Source organism: Chenopodium quinoa, unplaced genomic scaffold (genome assembly GCF_001683475.1).
Source record: "Chenopodium quinoa cultivar QQ74 unplaced genomic scaffold, ASM168347v1, whole genome shotgun sequence".
NCBI lineage: Eukaryota > Viridiplantae > Streptophyta > Magnoliopsida > Caryophyllales > Amaranthaceae > Chenopodium > Chenopodium quinoa.
In genome coordinates this window covers 333,360-356,145 of record NW_018744887.1, presented here as the reverse complement: position 1 = coordinate 356,145, position 22,786 = coordinate 333,360, and the positions used below count along the sequence as shown (strand labels likewise).

At 36.5% G+C, this 22,786-nt stretch overlaps 1 long non-coding RNA gene across 3 annotated transcripts; it reads left to right on the top strand.

Moving 5' to 3' along the window:
• Nucleotides 1–4,307: 4,307 nt before the first annotated feature.
• On the top strand, nucleotides 4,308–6,804 carry LOC110705910. 3 transcript variants are annotated; one of them, XR_002508145.1, is made up of 3 exons: nucleotides 4,308–4,550; nucleotides 5,056–5,900; nucleotides 6,323–6,804. It is a non-coding gene; the product is annotated as an uncharacterized LOC110705910 (long non-coding RNA). The 3 variants fall into 3 exon arrangements; XR_002508144.1 differs by having other exon boundaries at nucleotides 5,056–5,916; XR_002508143.1 differs by having other exon boundaries at nucleotides 4,354–4,550; nucleotides 5,056–6,804.
• Nucleotides 6,805–22,786: the final 15,982 nt, after the last annotated feature.

Here is a 22,786-nt window from a genome sequence, read left to right as displayed (position 1 = left end):
TTGTTAATGCTTCTTGTTATGTTTAAAAGTAATTAGAAAATTAGTAAAAGTAAAACAATTAGTCTCAAAAGTAAATAGAAAATTTGTGCTAATTGGTGCTAAAGGATTTTGGTTTGAAAGTTGAGGATGTGGTCAATAGGGCTATGAATTTGGTTGGTGAATATGAAAAAGCTAATGTGGTTGCTGCACCTCAGCTGCTAGTACTTGCAAGACTTGGCACCTCTCTGACTTTGGCTTCTATAAAATCAATACTAATTTTGTTGTCTCAATGATAATAACTTCAAATATTTTTGGCAGCAATGATTGAAATTGATGTTTTGCAACAGTTTGGTAAACGTGATAAAATGGCAATCGGTGAGTTATATTTCAATTCACCAATGATTATTTCAATCAATACTAATGATGTTGTGTTGGAGGTATTGTGCATGACAGTGAGGGTGACATTATGGTTGTTGTTTGATGAAAGGTAGCTTTGAGGTTGAGGTTGCGGAAGCGTTTGTAGCTAGATATGCCTTAACAATTGCTATGGAAGCTAGCCGTAGCAATGTCATCCTTGAAATTAACAACTATACTCTTTTCTTATGGAAGTTTCTGGTTTTGGGTACATTGCCAGGGCTAGTCTTTGTAATCATATCTATTTCTCTTTAGTAAGTAGATATGGTAATGTTATTGGCTTCTTGCTGCCCATAAACTTGCTCATGCTAGTAGAGAGTATGTGGAGATGAGAGTGTGGATTGGGAAGGCTTCTCCTTATGTAATGCATGCTGTTATGATAGATTCTGCTAGCATTCTGTAATAAAATCTGCTGCTGCTTTCTGTCAACCAAAAAAAAAAAAACTCATAATGAGAAATACATTTGTTGTCTCTAAAAGTAAATAAAAAAGAATATAAAGTGAATAAAAAGGACTTTAAAGTAAACCTATTGGCTCAAGTGGTAGAGCACTATGCGGATGCATAGAGGTGTAGGTTCAATTCCTACATAGGTTACCTCTAAAAGTAAATACAAAACATTCTAAAGTTATTCAAAACACCTCAAAAGTATATCAAAATAACTAAAAAAGTAAATAAAATTAGCTCTAAGATACACATACAATTAATTGGGTTTGGAGGCCTCGACTATCATTACATAGAAAAACTTTAAAAATGTTGTCATATTTTTTCAAGATTGGTTAAGAACTCAACATCAACTCTATTTCTACCTCCAAATATATCTAAAGTAATCAAAAGTAGAGCAAGTTATGTCTTAAGTAAACAAAATTTGCTTTAAAAAAATCAAAATTCAAACACAGGATACAGAACCAATATGAATCGACTTTTCCAAAGTACCATTACATAGTATTTTATAGTAAGAAAGAGTAAGAGAAACTTGTTACACATGACCTTTTACATCATACTTTCAAGTCATCCTCTAATATATCTCAAAAGTAGATATAAAATAGTAAAAAGTAAATCGATATATTCTAAAAGTAAATAAAAAATTCTCAAAAGTAGGGTAGATACAAAAAAAATTAAAAAAATAAATAAAACTAAGTGCGATTCGAACCCACATCTTTTGTGCACTTGCACAATGCTCTACCTATTGAGCTAATAGGCTAGTATATATTATACATTGGAAGTAAAAAAATTTGTTATTATTGATCCGGTGTGTGGAGCTGTTGGGGGGGGGGGTGGAGAGAGTGTTTCTGCTGCTAGCCATGCTGGAGCTGCTACTGTAATCGTTCCAATGCTACCATTGCATCTGACCATGTGGGTGCACTGTTGCTAGGGGTTGGAGTCTGTGTGCTGCTACTCGTGTGGGTGTTGCTGTAAGTAGGGGAAATGAGGCAACTGCTGCTCACTCTTGTGCTATTCACACATCATGGTGGTGCCCTCCTACAAGAAGGTGGATATGGATGCATATGTTTGAGTAGGGCGGGCTATTAAGCTTGAGACAGTGATCATGGATGAGTTGGATAAGGTTGTAGCTGCTGGAAAGTATGCTCATACTACATTTCTCCTGCAATTGCTGAAGCTCTCGTATTAAGATACGACCTCCAACTAGCAAGAAGATTGGGGTATTTAAAAGTAAATAAAAAAGAATCTAAAGTGAATGAAAAAGACTTTAAAGTAAACTGAATGAAATACACACAAATAATTGAAAGAAATAATTTCATCTCATAAATAAACCTACGTGGGATTCGAACCCACATCTTTTGTGCACTTGCACAATGCTCTACCTATTGAGCTAGTAGGCTAGTGTATATTGTCGAAGTAAAGAAAATTACTCAAAAAGTAAATAAGAAAAATAAAACGATCTCAAAAGTAAATAATACGATCTCAAAAGTAATTAAAACAATCTCAAAAGTAAATTTAATTTGAAAGGAGGTATGATCCTAAAACTATATGCTTGCATAGTCCAAATCCCAAAAGACTACGGTGTATTAGATATAGAAGGATCTGACATACTTGCTTTGGGGTATGAAATATTTCAACAAATGAATATATTCCTTCCTTTGTCGTGCTATACAAAAGCCTGGATACTTAGGACACTCAACCAGAAAATAAACAAAGTTTCAAAATTATTAGAGATAAAACTGACTAAAATATCATTACATAATGCAGCAATACTGTAGTGGAATGCTCAAAATGCATTCAGATCCCTATAATCCCTTTTTATATACTCTATACATCCAACATGCCTGACATACTAGAGCGATGCGGAGAAGATACATGACAAGCAGAATAAACCACCATCAGCTACTGGCAAGCATAACCTTACCAAGGTTAAATTACCTATAACTCATTTGTAAAGCATAATCCCACATCTCCAAAAGGCATCCCAGAAATACCTTATCAATATGTCAAGGGTCAAAGTGTGGATAGTCTTACTTAAGATATATAAGCAATGTATCATTCATTACGCACATTTCTTAGTATGTTCTATCATTAGTAGATTCCATGGTATAGTAGATTGAAGGTTTGCAGATCCCAAAAGCTACATGCACTAAGCCACTAATAGCCCACTTTAAAAATCCAACACAAGGTAAAACCCCCAATTCCCCAAACCACCTTTATCAATAAACTGAAGCCTTAGTAAAGTGAAATTCTGATAGAAATGCATAACAACAACAATAATCAATGTTAAGAACGTACAAGCTAACACAATAAGCTTTCTCCAAGACATAACTCATAGTCAAGAATGCAAGCTATACTATCATACATTTCATACAAGCAGAGATTAATGTACCAGCGAACTATAAGCCATTTCCACTACATCAATACATTGAATAAGATACTATTGCCTCACAAATCGCGATGTGAACTCAAGGCATAAAAGTAAAACAAAAACTCATAAAAGTAAATAAGATTTTATTAAAAGAAATTATCCAAAAGTAAATTATTATCCAACCACCCAAAGCATATCCCTGATGATCCATTTCACCATTGAATTATCCCCTGGAAAACAATTAGAAATGCATTGCACTTTTCAAAAACTCAAAAATTATATGTCATTGCACAAAGAATAGCAACAGATCATAAAATTGCAACCAAAACAGCACGAAATTTTTTATCTGATTAGAAATTAAAGAGAAAATACAAATTAATCACAAATACCCAATTAGAAATTGTGAAAACCCTAGTTTTCGCAATTGAAATAACATAATATTAAAAATTCGAATTAAACCAAATTCAAAAACAATAATCAAAATCAAATTAACTTACTTGTTCATAAAAAACCAACAACAAAGATCGAATCATATATAAACCAAACGAATAAATATGAGGGAGGAACTAAATTAGGGATCAGAAGTACTGAAAAAAAAATTGAATCAAATATATATATATATATATATATAAACCATTATTCAGATTAAACAAACGCAAATCGCAAATTAATCATAATAAAAACTCAAAATACAAACCCTAATTGAATAAAAAGAACAAAGAAAACAAAATCAAATTACATACTTGTCTTGAAATCACGAGCAAATGAACATTGAAGAACAAATTCAAGAATTGAATTGCAAAGGAAAACTGCAGAAGAGAGAGAAAACGCAGGAAGAGAGAGAAAGTGTAAAGAAGAGAGTGAAAGAAAATGAAGTGGCGCATGAGTTAGAAAGAAAGTCATTCAACGCGTGAAATTACAAAAATGCCCTTAATGAGGCGGGTACAATATGAGCTGTTAGATTGAGCGCGATCAACGATTCAGATGAGTTCCTAGTTCCTATTATTAGACTTGGTTCATATATATATATAGGTTCATATATATATATAGGCATAAAATAGGAACTAGGAATTCATCGTGATCCTTAATTGCTCTCAATCTGACAGCTTGTGTTTCACCCGCCTTTTTCAATTTCATTAAGGGCATTTTGATAATTTTGCCAGTTAAATGACCCTTCTCCTGCTCTTTTCGCAACTCTTTTGTTTCTCTCTCTCTTTTCTTTGCTCTTTCTCTCTCTACTCTCAAGTCTCTCTGTATTTTCGTTTCACTTGAATCGAAATAGGGATTTTGTTCTTCGCTGATCAATTTTGTTGCTGTGATTCTTTGATTTTCATCACTGTTTGAGGTAACTCTTTTTTATTTATTATACTTTTTGTGATTTTGTGAATTTTTTTTATCGATTTGCGATCTGTTTTGTTGAAGTTAGGTTTCACCATTTTTTTTTTTGATTAATTTTTATCTGCGTTTTTGATAATCAGATATTTGATTTGGTATTTTTATAGTTTCATATTATGTCTTTTGGAAATAATAATTAGTTTGAATTATGTATAATTTGATTTATTTTTCTTATTTGTTCGATTGAGGTTTTCTTCAAATTTGACTGATTTTAAGGGTTTTGTATTTGATGTTCTAAAATTATGGCTTCAATCGATACTTTTGTCTTAGGCTTCTATACTGGAAATTTCATCTGGTCTTAGCCACTGTTTTGAAGTTGCTAATGTTGTCTTTGCTCATTTTGTTATTGTCAATTGCCCAGGTGCAACTTTATCTATAAGATTTCACTAAATACACTGCATATATTGTCTTGTTGCTAATTCTAGTTTTATATTTCTTTTGCGACTGCAATACAGGTTATTGCTTAGTATGGTACTTATCTAGCTGGCTGTTTTAATCCTATGGAAGAGAGTGAAACACAGGTTGTTTTGCGACTTCAACACAAAGGTTGTTGCTCAGCAAGGCCCTATGAAAATCAGATGAGAAGGTCAACAATGGTTCAAATCTTTCAGCTATGAAATTCCTGCACATCTTCTGAGTTTTATAATTTAGTTTTGTGAAATTCATGGAGGAATTTATTATTTAGTTTTATTTACTTTTGAGTTAATGGTAGTTACTTTTGAGTTGATGTTGGTGACTGAATTTGGTATATAATTGTGTGCATGGATTATTTAGTAGCAGACTACACTTTTCAATATGGAGCAGGTGACTTCCAACCTACAAAGGCAGCAGACCTTTGCCCAGTGTATGTTGCCTCTTACACTGATAGACACACACACACACACACACACACATGACAAACAACCCAAAATTCAAGGTGTTGCTTGCACTGCTATTTTAATCTTGAAACTGATTTGAGTAGATAATTTGGTTCTTCTTGGCTAACACCATCTAAATGCTGACCAAAGCTTACACTATCGTAATGTCACAATGGATTGCACTTGTCAGATGTGTGGGGCATCGTGTGAATATTTCATTCATGCCTTGCTCCAATGTCGGGATACAAAATTGATTTGGGACTTGAGAGCATAGAAATTATGTGGAGTTGTTGAATGATGCTCCTTTAAGCTCCTTTGTTGAGCGACTGTAGTGGCTTCCATATAAGGTGGAGAAAAAAGAACTAAGTTTGATCTTTGTTCTGACTTGGTTTGCATGGTTTTGCAGGGATGAGAGTATTTATTAGGACCTTGTGACTAGTCATGTAAGTCTAGCCTCTGGTAATGATCGATTTTTAAAATTTTGTTCTCCTAATATTTTTTTGCAGAAATTGAATTTTGATTATTGTTGTTTTCTTTGACTTTTTAATCAAGGTTATGTGATGCATAGATAGTAGCCTAGTTTGGTATTGGATAAGGAAAGTGTTAGCTGAATACTGGTGAAGCTTGTACCATTGATTCTTATCATTGATATCCATTTCCTCGAATTTAGGTTATTTGTGAAAATATCATATTCCATTGCTCATGTTAGTTATGTTTCGTTTTGATTTGTTTAATTTGGTTGTGATCATGTTTGCTGTTACTGTCCATATTATGCACTGTGTATACTTCAGGTTTGACAGATTAAGTTTGTGAGATGAATTTTATACGTAATTTGTTAATTGAAGGGATGTTTTAACTATGACAGGTAATAATTATCTAAAGATAGATTATTTAAGGGGAATGCTTTACAAAATTAAATGATACGTTGAATTCACTCACTGAAAAGACTAGAATTTACACAGAAGAACCAATATGACAGATTATTATCACATGAGCTTGAAACTGAAAGGTCATACCCAAGGAAGGCATGAAAAACACATTCCAATATGTAGCCGAGCACCAATATACCAGTAGAGTCCAATGTCTCAAATGAAAGCAAGGAACAATGTAACTTCTTGAGATGATTTAAGTCCCAATTTGAAGCAACACCTTCAACAGAATCAGATGCCTAACCTAGGTTTGATGATACTGAAGAATCGGAGCCGAGTTTTTCCAGAAATGGTATCAGTCCCATAAAGCACCTAAATAAAGACGGATGGCACTGTAATTTGATCAGAAATGTATTGAGTATTGAGTATAATTACTTTTCTGGGTATAGTTCAAAATGTTCAAATTTGTTCATGGGAAGTATTGGGTTTGCTTTTTCATTGAATTGTATACCTGGAAAACTGATGCAGAGGCCTTGTAGGCATCGTTTGAGGTGTGCCTATGTTAACCATGTGGTGAATATGCTTGGGACTCATAGGAAATGGGAATTGACATATACGATTAGGGACAAGAAAAGTAGGTAGCCGCCAACAATTTTTTAAGAAACTTGTAAACTATTCACGGATCATTTAAGGCAACCACGAATAAGGGATAACAAAGGCAACAACGATTGATCTGTGAAGGTTACACCCCATTGTAGGGAATATTTCAAGCGCTTGAACCCCACTGTGATCATACACTTAAGCATGGTGGCGTCCAAAGGGAAAGAAGCTAGAGCAAAAGAGTTGCCAACAAGTTTTATGAACTTATAAACCGTTCACAAGGTGAAGGTTACACCCCTTAAAGATCCAGGAGATCGTCAACTCCAATAGGTCTGGAATCATGACTGGTAGTTCGGGGATGAAGGTACAAATCCAACCTAAAAAAGATTGAACCTGCCCTAATAATAGGCCTTTACTTTATTCTAATCGTATTCATATGCGCTTTCTGACTAACATGCAATCAATAGGATTACCCTAAACCTGTTTATCTATGTTGGTTGAATATTAATGCAAAACTATTATTGGTCATCACTTGAATTATAATCAAATTAACCCTAAACAAGATTATTTATTATTTTATTAAGCGTGATTACAAGTACCAATTCCTTTTAAACATGCATAAAAGGTGTGATCAAGCAATATAATAAATATAATCAAGTAACATAATAATAATCATAACAATTATAACAATAATCAAAATCATATTAAAGCATAATATTAATGGCAAGATCCCAGTCCTGATACTAACAGAATTAATAACAAACCCTACCATGTCGCTAAACAATAAAAATCAAAGCTTTAACCCTAACATGATACTAACATGAGTATTAGGAAAGAAAATAGGAAGCATCGCAGGAATCACAATTGTCATATTTGATATTAGAAATTATAGTTGTTACCCTAAACATAATAATACTAGGAAGATCAAAACACCCTAACATGACATTAGGAATCATAATAACGATCTAGACATGATTTCTATATCATAATACCAATAAATCAATTAAAGTACTTACTTGGATGTCTTGTATCTCTTTCTAATAACAAAATACACGCGTTAGTAACTTCGAGGAAAATAATAAAACAACAATTAAATTAATTAATTGAAATAGAGATTTGGGACCAAACCCTCAAAAATATCAAACCTTTCACGTCTAGGCGAAGACAACTTCTAATTATGCTAGGTTTGTCTAGTGCTAATGTGTGAAGAATTGTGTTTGTAAAAAGTTAGGCTAGAAAGAGAGAGAGAATCAAGAAATTATTGATGAGAGTTGGTGATTTAAAAAGGGGATCTATGACCTCTGTTTATAGAGAAAAAAGAGATTCGAAGAATAAGAAAAGAATCCGAATTCGAATGGAAATAAAACTCGATGGACAACAGTTTTTGCGGATTTTGTTTTTATCATATCTTTTGATCTAGAAGCCCAAATAAGGGCATATGATATGTCGTTAGAAAGCTATTGAAGTCTACTTTCCAACCCAATTAGAATCAGATTAAAATATTTTGTAGATAAAAATATATAGCCAAAATAGTGGAAGGGTGTCAGGTTTGGATAGAGTTTCATATCTAATTCATATCTTTTTCGTTATAGCTCGGATTTAATATTATAATATATCATTGGAAAGATAATTTCAAGATCTACCCTACCATATACGATTTGGATAAAGATTATGAGGCACTAAAATAAAATCTGACTGTCTTTGAACATATTTAAATTCGAATAGAATTAGGATTTAAGAAAAAGGAAAGTTTTTATTTAACTCAAATTCTTTAATCTTATCTTTTCAAAAAGGATAATTAAGATCTTTTAGAAACTTATAGAAGCTTCTAATTGATCCTAATTAGTTTAGGAATAGGATTAGACCTTTGGACCCTCCACATGATCATTGGGTCGTAGGTAAGATCCGGTTCGAGCCCAGTTTAGTATTTTGGCCATAATTTCCTCATTATAATATATCGTTGGAAAAGTATTTTCAAGCCCCATCTAATTACACCATTATTGGACCCATATCATGGACCAAACTAAACTAGAATGCACTTTTTTCATAAATAAGGTAAGAAAAGAATTTTTTTTTTTCAAAAAACAGAAAGAACAGATAAACATCCTCATCACTAGAATTTTCACACTTTTGTTTTGCTCGATAATCAAATGAAATGAAAGGTATTCATCACTGGGTTTGGTTTTGGGGAGACACATTTGGGTGTCTACAGAAGCCCCCACTTTGACTGAGTTTGGAGAAATTTAAGTTTCGAAAACAAAAGTCAAAGTAGCGATAGGGACGGAGAATGATTCAGAACGTTCTGCGATGCTAAATCATTCTTGTAACGCCAATACCTGCAAACTAGCATTAGTTAAACAGATAAAAGAGTTAAGAAACGCGTATCTTGCACCGTCGAGCACACGTCTCTAGAGGTAACCGATTTGTTGTAACGATCTTCCGCAAGCTAGAGAATACCGCCTGAATACTGCTACGCCTGTAACTGCCTCCAATTTCCGTTGTGATAGTCTTCGAAAAGATCACTACTTGTTGATCCTTAATGCTCCCATGCCAGTACGTCGGCGCTTTGCTGCTTGTGAACCAGTATATCGGTGCTTTAATTTTGATGTGATGACAATCGTCTTTTCTTTGGGAATAGTTGCCAACACAACTCTTGTATGATGTATGACAATCTGATTTAGGGAAAGTTGTCAATGCTTTGTAACAATCCATCCTTGGAAATGTTGCCACGATGAAGCGACAATTCGTATCTTGGAAAATTTGCCAAAATCCAATTTTGGGAAAAGTTGCTAATGCTTCGTAACAATCTGTCATAAGAACTTTGCTACAATCGACAATCCACATCTTGAAATATAACTCTTGAAAGAAATCCACCGTGGAAATTTTCCAACGCTATGCGACAATCCTCTTAGGAAAATATTGCCACAATTGACAATCCGCGTCTTGGAACATTTGCAAAAAAGAGTCTACCGACAATCCACTTCGGGAAAATTTGCCACTTACTGAAATGAATGACAATCCACGTTGAGGAACCTTTACCGAAATTTATGACGAATAGAGTCCAACAATCCTTTGGGAAATTTTGTCATAGGGAACTGGGTGTATGACAATCCAATCTCGGAAAACTTGTAGCGATGACAATCCGAACTTGAAAAAAATTTCCAACAGAGAAGGAGCACGACAATCCAAGCTTGGAAACTTTGCCAGAGATGACAATCCAATTTTGGAAAAATTGTCGTTGAAGAAGATGCACGACAATCCATTTTTGGAAATATTGTCACTTGGGGATGACAATCCAATTTTTGGAAAAATTGTCGTTTAAGAAGAATGCGCGACAATAGGTATTTGGAAATATTGTCATTTAAGTGCTTGTTTTTAAACCGATACGTTGGTGCTTGTAATGAGCGTGAGACAATTTTCTGTCAGGTTAATCACTTACTACGATTGTAATCGAGCCGACCTACTAATCATGTCATTTTGCTTATAGGGGCTAACTGGCGTACCAAGGAACCCGAAATTGCTTTATGAGGTCGAAATAACCATTCTGAGAGGCTTCGAGCTCTGTCGCTGGTGAAATATCGCTGGCACCAAGAATTAACTCTGTCGCCAGACGTTGGGATCTAGTGCCAGGCGCTGAACTTTGTCGCCAGACGCCATATTTTGTTGCCATACGACATCCTGTCGTCTGGTGCTGGAGTCGGGTCTTCCCTATTCTGCTCTTGCTGCTGCTGTTGCTTGGTTTTGCTCCGAACTTTGAGCTTGGTCGTTTCCTTTCAACCAAATCCGCTCAAATCTTTTGTAAATTAAAGCTCTTCCTCTCTAATTTACTGATCCATGTAACTCCTCTTATCTTGGAGGAATCTCCTGTATCATATTTGCGGTTTTTTCGAAAAAAATGCGGGAATGTCCTTGTTTGCTGGGATGCACCTGCATTTATATCTTTGACCATATGTCTTTGCTTATCTTTCTTTAGGGTTGACCTAAGACTTAGTGTTGCTTGACTCATTGACTTGTCATGACTCAAGGTATGAACTTGACTCGATGTGATTGACTCGAGGTTGACTCGACTCAAAGTGTTTGACACATGTGTTAGACTCAAATAAAGGTGATATCATGATATGACTCAACGTGTACATGACTCGTGTGTGCATTGTATTGTGATCGTGGGACTTGAAAATGCAAAAAAGCAAAAATTTTCCGTCATTTTTGTGGAGGGTACCGACTTTCTCCCGAAAAAGAAAAACACGAAAAAAGAATCAAAGTGTTTGAGAAGGTGCATGTTGAATGAGCTTAGTCAAATATATGCGTTTGATGCTGTCTCTCAAGGTGCAAGGATTAATCCATTCTAGGCTATCTCAATTGTTGACTCAATGATGAAAGTATTTGGGTAACTTAGGCACGGAGGCTAAGCACTTCATACTTCGTGATGCAAAGATGATTGATGAGCGATTTTGACATGACAAGGCATGCTTCAGCGTTATGTTAAGATTTCATGACAAAGGGTTCCTAAGGGAAAGTATATTTGGTCATGTATCTGTGCGGTGTGTGAAAGTGATACTAAAGTTAGACTGCAAGGGCTAAGTGTGTGGAAAAAGATATTGAAAAGAGTCAAATGATGGTGACTCTTGGGCTAGGTAAGCTAATGATGTAGGGATCAAGCCCCCAAGTCTAACTCTAAATAGATAGGAATGAGCATAGGGGATGATGTGTGAATGTGAATGTGAATGCATGTTTATTACGGCCGCACTTCAATGTGAGGTTGCCTACGTGTCCGTTAGGAATCAGGCTGAACGTAGCTCTAGCCGAACCTCGCACAAGTGCGTGTATACCTCAAAAAGGTCTTTTTAAGGGTTGTAACGTGGTTAGGCTAAAGGTTGAAGAAGAAGGGGATAAAAGGCTCAAGACCCTATATAAGCCCCCCAAAGTGTGCAACCTTGCTTTTGGATCTTTGTATTATTATGCTTGAGTTTTCTCACTTTTGAGCTCTTTTTTTTTTTTTTTTTTTTTTTTTTTTGCTCTTTTTTTTTTGCTCTTTTTTTTTACTATTGCATTTTATTTTTATTTTTATAAGTGTGGGCAATCCCGATCATGCGGTATATCACTCACTTGGCATTCATGTTTCTTAGGCACGGTACCGAGCACTCGATAAGAGACGCAATCTGAGACGTGTTCATATCGAAGACATTTTCATATCAAAGACATTGGAACACTTGCCCTTTTATACACTTATTATTATTATTATTATTATTATTATTATTATTATTATTATTATTATTATTATTATTATTTATTGATTTATTTATTTATTTAGTTTGCTATTTTTAATCTTTTGAAGTCACTCAAGCTTTTTATGAAATTGAAAATTGCATAAGTTGCACACAATCCCATCCCAAAGTTAGGTAGATGTAGGTTGAAAAATGAAGGGTCTATCGTTAGACGAGGCTCAAAGTGGTTTATGAAGAAAGGGCTGTAAATTAGAATTTAGAAAGGTGAAAGGCAATATGATGTGGCTACAAGGGGTGCCTCAAATCATTGGTATACCTTGTGCTTAGTTTGACATGGATTTTTTTTTTTTTAATTTTTTTTTAATGCAATGTAATGATCATGTGCAAGGAAATAAATGCTCATTTTATTTAAAAAGTGAACGGTAAAAATCAAAATCTAAGAAATAAATTCAAGGAGGATGAAGTGTGCCTATGCTAGACTTATTGGGGAAAGAGTTTGAAAAAAAAGAAGAAAGCATGAAATCTTGGTGAGAGGCTTGCCTTGTGCATTTGTTTCATCATTACTCTCATTTTTTTTTTCAATCACATGACTCAAACTCGATTCAACATGCATGGATGGAAGAAGGTAGGAAGAATGAAGGTTGTGATATGGAGAAAGCATGTAGATAATGGAAAGATGAAGTAGATGGAGAGATAAAAAAAAATTAGGAATAGAATGTACCCCCAACTCAAATGACGGAAAAAAACGACTCATGCATGAACCTAAGATATGGTCATGGTGACATATATATTAGTGGGTGCTTTATTGTGAGTGCAAGTGATATGTTAAGACTCGTGTCATGACCATGTGGCTAGACTATGTGACTAGACTCAAGCAAAAACTAAATTAAGACTTAACGTATATGCATTAAACTGAACAGGATGTGGTATTTTAGTCATAACTTTTGATCTGTGACTCTGATTTGAATGAAACAAACGCCAAATCTATATTATAATTGTAGAGTCAATTCACCACAATCTCCCAAATCCCCAATCCTAAAATTCTATTGATCCCACTATTTTTTGATTTTATTTTTTGTAATTTTTTTCAAGGAATACCAATAAGCAATAACCACCAACATTTCACTTTAAATAGATTTCTTTCAAATATAATGTATCCCGTGCAAAGAACGGGTATGCTCTAGTTAAAGATAAAACTCGGGGCTACAGATCCATAGGTTGTACGACTCGTAGTTCTTTCTAGAACTCCAGCTATGACCAAAACAAGTTGACGCTTGTGCAGTATACGGGAATAAAAATCCGGGTTGATTTAAAGGAACTATGACTCGATTTTAGACATATTTATTACTACCTTCGTTTCATATTTTTTTCAACTTTAGAATATTTTATGTCTCACAAATAATACCCTAAAGTTGCAAAAAACATGAAACGGAGGTAGTAGATCAAATAAATAAATTACTTAATTAAGCAAAGTCCTTTAGTCATTAATTAGTTTATTAAGACGTATTTACAAGCACAAGTCAAACCAAACGGTTAGCTTAGTCACATAATAAGTATGCACAAGTAAGAGATACACAAGTAGGCAAATAGGCACAATATGATGCAATGAGTTAGCAACCTAACCATGGCTCTAGTTCTCTAAAATTCAGGATATACGTTAGTCAAAGAGGGTCATGGTTAATTGTCCGGATGCACCGTGCGGAAGCCTTACCTTTTAAAGGGTTGGCGTGAGTGGATGGGACACCGCGAATTAAAAACTCGCTTCCATGTTTTGGTGAATTCAATATTCTCGGATGTACCCTTTGTTGCACAGAGCGTTTAATCAGGTAGATGGAGCATGAATTCCCAGAGGGTTATGTTCATATGTAGAACACATATGGTTTCTGAAAAACGATAAAAACTCAATAAGAAAGTAGGATCGAGCAAACAGTGCTAAGAACTAGTCAAAATTAGAACGCATATTTCTGGCTCGGTATTGGAAGAACTTGGCGCCAGCAAACAGAGGTCGGCGCCGCGATTTGGCTTTGGCGCCTAGCGACAAGAGTGTCGCCTGGCGCCAGAGTCAAATCCTCGGCGCTAGACTCTGTTTTCTGACCCTAGTTCCTACATGCCTCAGCAGCTTTATGTGCTCGATAAAATTTTCCAGTTTCGCGCAACATTATTTCGATCCTAATTGTGAAAGATATTCCTCAAATTTCCTACGTGTAAAAATCCTATGTTTTTAACTCATTACGAATGGTCTTTCCAATGAGATCTTTTTTATGCATATGACAATAATGTTAATCAAAATTATGCACATGAAATACTTAGAACTTTTCGAGTCTCATCCACTCATTCTAAATCATTGACAAAATAAATTTCAGGAATTAAAATAAAAATCCTCCCCAGTGGAGTCGCCAAAAACTGTAGGGAATATTTCAAGCATTACCCCTAGCTTGAACCCACTGTGATCATACACTTAAGCATGGTGGCGTCCAAAGGGAAAGAAGCTAGAGAAAAATAGCGCCAACAAGTTTTATGAACTTGTAAACCGTTCACGAGGTGAAGGTTACACCCCTTAACGATCCAGGAGATCGTGAACTCCAATAGGTCTGGAACCAGACTGGTAGTTCAGGGATGAAGGTACAAATCCAACCTAAAAGAGATTGAACCTGCCCTAATAATGGCCTCTACTTTATTCTGATCAAATTCATGTGCGCTTTCTGACTAACATGCAATCAATAGGATAACCCTAAACCTGTTTATATATGTTGATTGAATATTAATGCACAACTATTATTGGCGATCACTTGAATTATAATCAAATTAACCCTAAACAAGATTATTTATTATCTTATTAAGCGTGATTACAAGTACCAATTCCCTTTAAACATGCATAAAAGGTGTGATCAAGCAATATAATAAATATAATCAAGCAACATAATAATAATCATAACAATTATAACAATAATCAAAATCATATTAAAGCATAATATTAATGGCAAGATCCTAGGCATGATACTAACAGGATTAATAACAAACCCTAGCATGTCGCTAAACAATAAAAATCAAAGCTTTAACCCTTAACATGATACTAACATGAATATTAGGAAAGAAAATAGGAAGCATCGCAGGAATCACAATTGTCATATTTGATATTAGAAATTATAGTTGTTACCCTAAACATAATAATACTAGGAAGATCAAAACACCCTAACATGACATTAGGAATCATAATAGCGATATAGACATGATTTCTATATCATAATAACAATAAATCAATTAAAGCACTTACTTGGATGCCTCGTATCTCTTTCTAATAACAAAATACACGCGTTAGTAACTTCGAGGAAAATAATAAAACAAAAATTAATTAATTAATTGAAATAGAGATTTGGGACCAAACCCTCAGAAATATCAAACCTTTCACGTCTAGGGCGAAGGCAACTTCTAATTATGCTAGATGTGTCTAGTGCTAATGTGTGAAGAATTTTGTTTGTAAAAAGTTAGGCTAGAAAGAGAGAGAGAATCAAGAAATTCTTGATGAGAGTTAGTGATTTAAAAAGGGGAGATATGACCTTTATTTATAGAGAAAAAAGAGAGTCGAAGAAAAAGAAAAGAATCCGAATTCGAATGGAAATAAAACTCGATGGACAACAGTTTTTGCAGATTTTGTTTTTATAATATCTTTTGATCTAGAAGTTCAAATAAGTCATATGATACATAGTTGAAATCTCTTGAAGTCTAATTTCCAACCCAATTTAAATCAGATTAAAATCTTTTATAGATAAAAAGATATGGCCGAAATAGTGGAAGGGTGTCAGTTTTGGATAGAGTTTCATATCTAATTCATATCTTTTTCGTTATAGCTAGGATTTAATATTATAATATATCATTGGAAAGATAATTTCAAGATCTATCCAACCATATAAGATTTGGATAAACATTATGAGGAACAAAAATTAAATCTGTCTGTGTTTGAATATCTTTAAATTCGAATAGAATTAGGATTTAAGAAAAAGAAAAGTTTTTAAAAAAGGAAAGTTTTTATTTAACTCAAATTCTTTAATCTTATCTTTTCAAAAAGGATAATTAAGATCTTTTAGAAACTTATAGAAGCTTCTAATTAATCCTAATTAGTTTAGGAATAGGATTAGACCTTTGGACCCTCCACATGACCATTGGGCCGTAGGTAAGATCCGGTTCGAGCCTAGTTTAGTATTTTGGCCATAACTTCCTCATTATTCATCGGAATTGGGCTTATAATATATCGTTGGAAAGGTATTTTCAAGCCCCATCCAACTACACAATTATTGGACCCATATAATGGACAAAACTAAATTGGAATGCATGTTTTTCATAAATAAGGTAAGAAAAGAAATTTTTTTCAAAAACAAAAAGAAGAGATATTTTAATAAAAACATCCTCATCACTAGAATTTTCACACTTTTGCTTTGCTCGATAATCAAATGACATAAAAGGTATTCATCACTGGGTTTGGTTTTGGAGAGACACATTTGGGTGTCTACACCCATTCATAATCCACAAGATTACTAAGTCCATATGGTTCGAAACCATGAAAGGAGGATCGGGGATGATGGTACGAAGTGAGTCATGGAGTCACATTCGCCCGTATTTTCCTCTACTCGATTCTTATAGTGAAAAGTGATTCCTGCGATCTCAAAGGCATACAAACAGAGATTCAATTCGCTCCAAACTATTATTAAGCTAAATTGGTTGAATATTAATGCAACACATTATTCTAAAATATTGTGATCACTTGATTAAACAATAAGATTAAAAAGGAACCTAAACCGGTCGTCCAAATTTTCTTATTAGGCGTGATTTTCAATTACATACGCTCTCTAGTTGTCCTTTAAACATGTGTATCCGCCACTTGAGGGTTAGGTTGCTCCCCTTCCTCATAAAGCTCTTCTTCATCAGATGAAGACTCACTGTGATCTGAAACATCACCATAATCATGAACTAGTACATCACTACCATCAGGCTGTACCTCACCAACATCATCATGCATCACATCAACATTCTTATTTGCCGGCTGGTCAACAGGATTAGTAGAAGTAGAAACATTAGTAGCATCAAATAAGAATTCTGAAGTAGAAGTGTACCTTGTACTCAGAAGCTCGACACCCATCTCGTGCACAAAAAAGACTACATAACTACTTTCTTACTTACAGAGAGCACTCACTGAGTTACTTACGTTCCCTTGAAACATGCAAGATGGTGATCATAATAAATATAATAGAATATACATTAATATTGGAAGCAATTTAACAATAAATCCAACAAAATAAAATCGTTAGAAAAATAATAGAAATAAAAGGAACATAATTCTTACTTTGATTCTGTTTACTTGCAACTATAAAATAATAAACAAGTTAGTAACTTCAAGGAAAAATAATAAAACAATAATTAAATTAAATTAAATTAAATAGAGTTGATTTGGGGCCAAACCCTCAAACAGTTCTACCTTTCAGGCCTTGGCTTAAGGACAGAATCACGAGTAAAGTATGGACTCCTTGGAGTGTTTGATGGAATAATTTTGAAAGAAGAAGGGTAGGCTAATGTTTAGGCTAGAGCATAGAAGAGAGAAAAAAGTGAATTAATTGATGCCCCGTACATCAGAAATGAGGGGGTATTTACAAAAAAAATGAGTAGAGGAAACACACGGAACCCTAAAAAGATAAAAATCCTGAAAAATAACACCGCGACTCGGCAAAGGACCCCGTGACACGGTGCTAGGAACCGTCAGAAGGGGGAAAATCCCGTGACACGGTGGACAACAGTGTGACGCGGGAAATAATTAGGTCACAGGAGGTAAAACGCGTGAAGGGTTTACGCGGAAAGGACACCGAGATGCCCCGTGTCACAGCACAGGCACCGTGTCACGGGGAATCCCACCGTGGCGTGACATTGGATCCCGTGACACGGTGCTTGCTGCTGTGACGCGGGAATCTGTAGTCCGTTTTTCCGTCTAAATTCATTTTTACCCAAATTTTATTCAACCTTTTTAAGTGCCGATAATTTCAGGCCACTTCTGATTTATTTTTTTATTAATTGGGCTAAAATAATAATAAAATAAATTAAAAAAGTTTGGGGTAAAATAATAAAATAAAATAAAATAAATAAAATAAAAAGAGTTTGGGCCAAAATTAAAAAGGAACTATGCTTTGACTAAACATCAAGACTGACCCATGGATTATTCAAAAACTAAATTTGATTAAATATGATTTTTTAAGCACTCTCGAGATTAAATACTAAACCCGACAAATAATGGCGGTGAAAGATCGTTCATCATCGGGTTTGGTTCTGGGGAGACTTTTTTAGGTGTCTACGGAATCCCCCACTTTGACTGAGCTTGTGGAAACGTCAGTTTCAAAAACGATATTCAAAGTAGTCGATAGGGACGGAGAATGATTTAAGACGTTCTGCGATCCTAAATCACTCTGTATACGTCGATACCTGCAGAAAAACGTTAGTTCCACAGATAAAAAAAAGTAAAGGGATAGAATACTTATCTGACACCAGTGTATCGGTGACAAATGAGTTTGGTAGCTTCCTATGCTTGAAGGAATCCACCGGATGACGTTTTGCCGAATACTTTCCATGCTTGAGGAAAGTCGACCGATGAACTTGGTAGATTTCTAAGCCTGAAGAAACCTACCGGATGATACTTTCCATGCCCGAGGAAAGTCGACGTATGAGTTTGGTGTTTTTCTATGCTTGAAGAAATCCACCGATAATGCTTTCCATGCTTGAGGAAAGCCGACTTGGCGGTTTTCTATACTTGAAGAAAAATCCACCAATAACGCTTTCCATGCTTGAGGAAAGCCGACTTGGCAGTTTTCTGCACTTGAAGAAAAATCCACCGATAATGTTTTCCATGCTTGAGGAAAACCGACTTGGCGGTTTTCTATACTTGAAAAAAAGTCAACCGATAATGTTTTGCATGCTTGAGGAAAACTGACAACTGATATAATTGCTGAAATTTGCAAGTGTATGATGGTTCGAGTATCCCCGAACGTGGGCCGTAGATGATTTACCTTCAAGTCGACTATTCGACTATATTAGGTGTTTGAAGTGTTGAAAATGCAACCCTAATGCTTGTTAGGGGTAAATCGGTAATTTTGGTACACTTTAAATACCAATTAAAATTTTCCACGCAATACCGATGAGAGGATACCTGACCAAAAGTTGCGTAAAATCGTTCCAACTTGGTCAAAGAAGCTAAAATATCTTCCAAGAGGTTTAAGGAGCGTGCAGGACACACGAATTGGCACCGCACCACGTGGACAGGTCCTGCGACACGGTGCACCTGTCCCGTCAGACGGTGCATATCCCCGTGCCGCGGGACTCCTTTTTTAGCTGAAAATGTCTACGCGCCTTTTTCTAAACACCATGCCACGCGCAAGAATGGCGTTACACGGTAACGGAATACGTGGCACGGGAACGGGGTCGCATAGCGACTACTTTTTGGCTTTAAATTCACTGCTTCTTTCCCCTTTTGTTACTTCTTCTTCACCATTTTCATTCTCAAAATTGTTCTGTTCTCACTTTTCTTTTCTTTTTTTTTCCCATTTTGACATCTCTGATCATTGTGCTACGAAGCCGAGCACCGTCGCTCGTTAGCTCTCACCGTGATGCGGCGCTATTCATCGTGACACGGCTTCTGTTCTCGGTGTACGAGAACTTGTTTCGCCGTTTTCTTGCCGTTGCTGCTGTAAAAATATTCCACCGCGGCCGTCAGATTATTACCGTGACATGGGGAATCTTTATCGTGCCACGACGTTAGACCACCTTGTCGCAGTGGTGGCGCTGATTGCGCTGCACCATTTCAACGGTTTTTTTAGCTTTTGGAGCTTAAATCTCCACCAAGTTCGCTCCAATTATTTTTTGCTATTTTCCTCATTTTGGATTTCTCACAAGGATCTATGTAAGTTTCTTTTGCTTTTGTCTCAAATTTTGTTGTAAATTTCATATTTGCTTGAAACCCTAAAAAATCAAATTGGGGGTTTTTGATTTTGGGCTTTCATGTCAAAATTCTTGCTAAGAATTTACTTGTATATGAATGTATGTTTGTTTGTGAGCAATTTGAGACCAAGAGTGTGTGTTTTGGTGAAAAAGTTGAGCAAATCACCATTTTTGGTACTACTTGCGTGAAATGGTGTTCTTGTTGTTCATGTTATTCTTTTGCACTTGAAATGGTGATATAATGGTTGTAGATCTTGTAAAATATACCATGATGTGCCGATCTATTGTTGTTGTGCAATTTTGAAACATGCTCCGTTTTGTGTATGTACTATATTGTCATGGAGAACATAGTATCATGCAAGAAATAGTTCCATTAATTTGCTAATTTTTAGCCCTGAGGTAAAAATTTTGCGTATAATAGAAAATGCAACTTGATGTAACTGTTAAGCCGCTTTTGAAAAAATAACTAAATAACTTAGGAAATGATGCTAAGAATTTAGATTTTTATTTTTTGTAATAACATGCCTAGACAACGGGATCACGATCTTTCTACTCGTGGCCGGCGTCAGGCTTTTCTGGAGGACACTCCCACAATTCCTGAGGGCATGGACAACGATGCCCTAGTGACCGAGCCTCGTCCTTCTTCGATTAGGGGTAGGTGGATTCCCCCTCCGTGGATGCCAGACGAGTTGGTTTTCTACCGTGAGAACCACGTTTCTCACCGTCCACTTGCCGGCATAGTCGATGGCACGCTTCGCTATCATGGATCCGAAGCTGGAAATTTGATTCCCCGGCTATATGGGATTATCACGAGGGATCCTGTTACGAATGCCTTGTGGGAGTCTACTGGTTTAGGAGATTTTTATTCGGCGGTCATAGGATTTCGCAGCCCCGGGGTTGTGGCCCGACAATTGTTCGTGCGTTGTCGGAGTATTTTTGGGATACTACCAACACTTTTCGCTTTTCTTGGGGGGAGATGACAGTGACCCCTCTGGATTTTAGCATGATTAGCGGCTTACGCTTCACCGAGCGGGTCATACAACAGATTCCTGACCTCACTTGGGGGGCGGCTGAGGTAGCAGATTTGTTAGGTCCGGTCGTTCATCATATCAGAACTTAGCCGGTGCCTCGAGATGGTCCTAAGAGCGGGAGTTCAGAGTTTGCTTCTGTTCTGGCCTGTAGCTTTGACATGGATGAGACATCACCTAAGCAGCGAGTGCGGATCTTCATTTTGATTCTCATTTCTGTGACTCTTTCTCCTGATAGGATTTCACGTGCGCTCGTTTGCTACCTTCCTTCTTTGGTCAGGATCGGCGAGATAGGATCCTTTAGTTGGGCCAACCTTGGATATGCCGATCTACTCTCGTCACTACGTCATGGCTGTAGGTAGCTGAATGACCAGGCCCCTGTCACTGTCTACGGTTTATGGAGAGTCGTAGAGGTGACCCCTTGACGGCGTCAGTCTTGATGTGGTTCTATGAGTACTTTCCGGGATTGGCCCCTCGACGGCGTCGCTGAGCGGTCCATGACTTCCCTATCGGAGCTAGCTGGCGTGATCGAGGTGAGTCACGAGTGGAATCCGTCTCTACGTTGCGTGGGCTGCTGCGCCGAGGCACCTCTTCTGTTGGTGTAAGAATTGATCTTGCAGCAATTTATTCTCTACCTTGATGTTATTTTTCGGCATTCATTGCAACTTTTTATGTGGTTTTCAGGTTGCTGTTGAGATTCAATATCGGCCTTGGGCTGGGATGACTGATCTTCCCGAGGCCTTGTGGCTTTTGGCGTACCGTACTGTTTTTTTTGGTACTAGACACTTTGCTTGGTATCTTGGGGAGCGTGTTGTTTGTCAGCACAGTGCTGATCGCTTTGTGGTGCCCTTGCCTCCACCGGAGTCGATGCTGGACTCACGTTTGCTTAGGGAGTTGATAAACAAGGGAGAGCGCTACACTTTTACTTGGCATGAGCTTGTGCGTATGAAGGGCAATTATTCGCAGGATTTGTTTCCCTATTTGGTTCCTCCACCCCGTCTTCCCGAGGTACGCTATCTTTTGAGAATTTTGTCGCTAGTCTCTGTTTAAACCATCGAATAACCTGATTATTCGATCGTATTTTCAGACAACTGTTCGCCATATGGGGAAGATTGAGGTCCCGCCTCAATCTGTCCATTACACGGGGCCGATCGGTATTACTGAGGAGCATATAGTTGACGCGCCAGAGGGTTTCAGACAGGCACATGAGTCTTTGCCTGATGTGCTTGAGCCGGTAATTTTTTAACACATTATTCATCCTTTTTAATACAACATGTTACTGATTTTTCTTTGCTTTGTTCTCAGCCTACGCACTCGACCATGATGGGATTCATCAAGTTGGTTGACGCTTTGAAGTACTGCATCATCAAGCTTCGACGTGGCGCAAGTTTTCGGAGCGGTTCTGGCGATATTCTCGAGGTATATTCACCCTTTACCCATATTTACCATTTGTTCTATCTTGCACCATTGACATCTTTTCATTTTGTGTTTTTCAGGAGCAACGGAGGTCTCGCTCGCGCTAGAGGCATAGAGGCTCGGAAGAGGGGGAGCCTAGTCGCGGCAGACGATCTCTTAAGGTTTGTCCACATTCTCAGTCTCAGCGGCAGCCTTCTCAGCCGTTTTAGGATGCTCAGTG